Here is a 5,533-nt window from a genome sequence, read left to right as displayed (position 1 = left end):
AGGAAGGAAGGAAGGAAGGAAGGAAAGAAGGAAGGAAGGAAAGAAGGGAGGGAGGGAAGGAAGGAAGAAAAAGAAAAGAAAGAGAAAAAGGAAGGAAGGAAGAAAGGAAGGAATTAAGGAAGGAAGGAAGGGAAAGAAAGGAAAGAGAGAGAGAGAAAGGAAAGAAAGGAGTTAGTTTGGAAGGAAATGAATGTTGGTTGAGCAAAGACCAGTGAAGGGCCTGATCTATGAGGGGAAGGAAGTGGAAACAGCATTCAGGTATGAGGACACAGAGCGGAAGTGGCAAGAAAAGCAAGTCCCACATGGAGGAGGGTTGGAAAGAATAGAGTTGAGTTAGTTTCTTTCTGATCCCTCTACTTTCATATATTAAAAAAACGAATTTGTACTTCTAAAAATGAACTGGAAACTTCTAAATTCGAGTCCACTATTGATATGGAAAACCCCGGTAGAATGAAATTTTCCCTTGAAGACCACGACTGTACGTGATCGGTTTCAGAGACTGGCTGCTGCTTGCCGGTAGTGCTTGGTTAGTCATCCTCAATGAGAAAGTGAATTGCCCTTTTCCCGGTGGTGGCTGCCAGAAATGCCTCTTTCCCTAACCCAAAACAGTTCTACTCACTTTACAGAATTCACCAGCTTTTTCCTGTTACCTGAGGAGAGTTTCAGAAAAGCCAATCTAAGGCAGCATATTTTGTATGTCATAGTATTAGAATGTAGATGGCCAGCTCCTTCCTCATGAAGGTGTATCCCAAATATAACCCAGTGGGTCCTCATTTTCATGCGTCAGTGCTGGACTGCTCCTGCTGCCTCATCTGTCCTGTCTGAGACTTTTCCATCCACACCCGAAGTAAGCAGAAGGCTTACTATTGAGGGTGGAGTTCATCCTTGAAGCTGCTCAGTAAAGTTATTTCCTCAGTCGTTTATTAACGATAGATATCTAAGAGTCCAATTTTCTTTTAAGGCCAGAAACCTCCCAAGCCCCCCAAATCTTTGAATAAAACTAGTGTTGTAGGAAGAGGGGCCATGCTGATCATGTGTAACCCAATTTCAGAAACATGGCAACTGAAGGGTTACCTCAGGCTTTCCAGTAGGTAGTGTAGGTAATTTTTATTCTAATTTAGTGGGTCTGTTACCCATTTAAAAATTGTATAAAAGACAGGTTTTTAAAAATTATAGCTTATGTAGTAATAGAGTGCTCTACTTCGTGCATGGAGAAAAATGAAGACCTGTAGTCTCCAAACCCTACCATTTTTCTCCAAAGCTTTATTTTCAAAATACTTAAGTGATTTTTTTTTTTTTCTAATTTAAACTTCCTACTAACCTGGACTTGTTTTTGCTGCAGAGTAATGTTGCTTTGTGGTTTTTCTCTGGTATATATTGTGACTATACAATGTGTTTTAGATTCCATCTCTCCAGAAATTGTGGTGATGACTATGCCCCATATACACAGCTACCAGGGTCGGGGAAACATCTCTGCCTGCAGATTGTAGAATACTTAGAACTACTTCTCCTGAGGGTTCTGGAGGATTTTAAAGTTTCACAGAAAACAACCAATTTGGTCCCTGAATATTTTTAGTTTTTTGCGTCCAGTTGTTTTATTTCCTCCAGGGCAGCTCATCCTAATCAAAAGTGAAGAAGTTAAGAAGAAATAACGTATCTGGGTTATGGGGCCTGCAGGCCTTAGCATATGAAGTCACCGTCACAGCACCTGTGTGGCAGACCTTTGGAGCGCAGTGGGGCCTCATCGCTACCGCCCAGCCACGTGTTAGTGTAAGCAGTGCAGGGCATCTTCGTCGAGCTGTTCAGTTCCATGTGTTTAACATGTGCAGAGGTATCTTCTCTGTTTAAGTCTTAATAAAGTTGAGTTTTACCAGTCCTCCGTGTCCTAAGTGTATTGTTAGGATGAACGGTGGTGATGCTCTGCCATGTGTGCCTCAGTAGAAGCAGTGAAATAATTCAGGAGCACCTTACTGTTGTGCTTTTCAGCCAACAGACTGAAAGCCATACATATAGTTTGCTTCTCTAGTGACCTCGGGAAGATAGGGGATGTTGGTATTAATGTCATTTTTTTTAACTCCTCACCCAAGGATATGTTCATTGATTTTTTTTTTTTTTTTTTTTTTTTTTTTTTTTAGCAGGAGGGGAGAGAGAGAGAGAGAAACTCATGTGAGAGAGAAACATTCATTGATTGCTTCCCATAGGCGCCCTGATCGGGGATTGAACCCACAACCTTTTGGCGCACGGGACAACACTTCAACCAACCAAACCACCCAGGCAGGGCCATACTAATGTCATTTAAAGGTTGTGAAAACAAAGGTCCAGATCAATCAAATCATTTTTCCCCAGTGTGTAAAAGACAAAACCATTAAAGCAGCTCATGTCTATTCCAGTGCTTTCCCCATTCGCTTGCTCTTCTTTGTTGGTTAATTCTCACATGAAACAGGGCTTTAAGGTCCTGAACATCTGAGCTGTAGTAGAGATTTCTCGGAAGATGAGACATTGGGCGTTTTGGTAAAGTGTAGACAGCTGTACTAGTTTCCTTCTGTAAACCCCTCATGGCCATAAAGAGAGCTTAATACTTCTTTCTGTTGACTTACCACAAATGTTTAATTTCCATTCTAGCTATCTTCGTCATTACGACCTCTTCCCTTGGCATTTTCCTAGCATTGGAGTGTGAGCAGGTATATTTTATACTTGTACTTTGCTTTCTGACCAGTAGGTGGTGACTCAGTGCTAGCAATGAGATTAATTTTTTATTAGAATTTTAAACGGGTAATTGAATATAGAACTCTTAAACTTTCCCAAGGATTTTTTTTTTTTCTTTTTTTTTACAGGATCCCAAGTACTGGAGATTGTGTGAGTCTTTGGCTTTCTATATAAACATGGAACCAAACGTTTCTGACACTTTTTGATAACCAGACTTAAGGTTGGGGCTGTAGGAAGGGAGCAGTTTCAGTGCTGAGATCCTCTAGTCTTTACCCCTTGAGACCAATTGCACAATTACCTGAGAGTCTTTCTTGTTCTCCCAGTCTATTAGCATGTGTTACTTTTATTAACTGGCTGGGGATACTGAGAGGAATATTATAACACTATTTGATTTCCCCTTATGCCCATTTCCTTCCCCTGATAAGTTCCAGACATTTTATCCTGAATTTCCTAACCCGCACTGGCTAATGATGTGTTGCTCTTTGAGTGTATTTTAGTAGCATTTAAGCGAATCTGTCTTGCCAGGCGGGGATTCTGCCCTGTAGCTCAGTCAGTGGCCTCTTCTGGGCAATTGTCTTCATCTAGTCTGCGGTTTCCAGGACTGCACTCAGAGGAATGCTGGGGACTTTTAACTTTGCATTTCTATCCCAAGAGGCCTGATTGCTTCAGTTCATTTCATTAGCCCCACTATCTGAAGAAAAGCTTGTCATGCAAGGGGGAGGGGATAAAACCAGCTGAATTCCTGCAGCAGATTCAATAGCTGGGAGTCTTGTTTGTTGGTGTCCTCTAGCCATGTCTTTCTGAAATGGCCGAATGAAAGACACATCTCTCTAAAAATCTTCTGCTTGCACAGGGAAACTTGTAAGCCGTCTGAAGTCACGAAATCTGTGACTTAGTTTCTGTGACCCGCATTTATTGAACTGGCCCTGGGACTTCAGCATTTCAGGAAAGCTGGGCTTTTCACCCCTACTGAATCCAGCTCTTGGGCCATAGAGAGTGTCTTTCTTTCAAGAATTGAAACTACTTTTCTTCTAAGAACCTTTTTAACTGAGCAGCCTTACAACATCGAGAGAAAGAGAGAGATACCTACAACCACATTTTTCCTCTCCAAGAAACTGTCAGTATATATGTGCCAGCAAGCATTGTGTCAGCAGATTTATTCCTGGATCTGGGGTGCCAGCGATGGCTGTTGGGCAGCAGCCAGGTATATGGGTTATGCCTCAACAGTGGTTCAGAAAGTCCTCTCAGAGAGGCAGAAAGCAGCGTTCCTTAAGCAACTCAACTTGTGTGGACTTGCCTGGGAGTAAATTCTTTCTGATCAACAGGAAAGCAAAACAGAATGGGTGAAAATGGCCCACATACTGTCAGGTGACCTTGCTCTGAGAAATCACCCAGAGAACAGTCTAGAATTTTACACCAGGTTTACTGAAGGAAGAGAGAGAAGGGAGTTGGAGGGAAGAACAAACTCCCAGACCAACTTAAGAGCCCATGGGAGTAAGGGATGGGGAGAGGAGGGAAGGGGGAAGGGAGAAAGAAGAGGGAGCGGAGACTCCTGGTCACCCACGCTGGCCTATAGGAATTACCTGCCTGTCCAACTGCACACTTTTCCGAACATACATTTCACTTAGGGTGAATTTACCCATCAACATGTCTAACAGGTTATTTATATCTCCCTGCTTTCCCCCCCACCAGGCCAGTCAATATATTGTGCTAGGTCCATCAACATTTCTTCTGGGAAGGACCAAAGTCCATTTTCATTTCCTATGGGAGAGGCTGGGACCAGGTTAATTTCCATATAGTTCATTTGCATATGTCAAAAGTCCAGGTGGCTAGTCCAGCTGCCACCATGTTCTGACACTAGCTTCTAGTCTGAACCAACCATTGGGATGTTGCTATGCTAGCAGGTCATGCTTAGGTTCTTCTTACCCCTTCCTTTCTCCTTTATAGCACTGTGCTTGCTGTCCAGGGAGGCTCCCTATCTCCCTAGGCTGCCCTCTCCCCAGCCACCACTTGCTTCATATTCCTAAGGCATGCTCAATTCATCACTCACCGGGAGCAAAAACCGCAGTGGCTCCCTGCTGCCTACAAACTAAGTCCAGACTCACTTTGGCATTTAAAGTTACCATAATCTAAATTCCAACCTACAGCCCTGGCTGGGTGGCTCAGTTGGTTAGAACACTGCCTCATACACCAAAAGGTTGTGGGTTGGATTCCCAGTCAGGGCACATACGTAGATTTTGGGTTCGATCCCCGGTTGAATAGCAACCAATTGATGTTTCCCTCTCACATTGATGTTTTTCTCTTTCTCTTTCCCTTCCTGTCTCTCTAAAACCCATTAACGTATTTTAAAAATAATTTTAAAAATCCAACCTACATTCTTCATGAAATTTGCTTCAAACTGTGCTACTCAATTCCTCCCCATACTCCCACTGCCGTTTTTGCTAGATCTTTAGTTTCATGCAGTGGGATTCCTTGCCTCGGGAATGCCTCTCTCACACCTATCCACCAGTCCAAGTCTTGCCCAATTTTTGAAAACCCTACCTAACTCTTTTTTCCTTAAGATTCCCTACTTCCTCCTGCAACTGAATTTCAGTAAAAGTTTCTCTCTGCCATTTTGTGGTCTATCTCTGTTCTACCTTGTCATATCTCTGAATACGTTATTGTCTAAAGCACCTTTTTATTGTCTAAAGCACCTAGCATACTGACTTGTGTGCAGCAAGTATTCTGTATTTGTTGAAATTAATGTTGCAAATGTTTTTAAAAATATGAACACGAATGAATCAGCTGTGGGATGTACGTAACAACTATTCCACTCTGAGAAAATATG

The sequence above is a fragment of the Furipterus horrens genome, unplaced genomic scaffold, assembly GCF_987537825.1.
Source record: "Furipterus horrens unplaced genomic scaffold, mFurHor1.1.pri manual_scaffold_12, whole genome shotgun sequence".
Lineage (NCBI taxonomy): Eukaryota > Metazoa > Chordata > Mammalia > Chiroptera > Furipteridae > Furipterus > Furipterus horrens.
The sequence above is the reverse complement of the archived record's forward strand: the minus strand, read 5'-3'. Positions refer to the sequence as shown.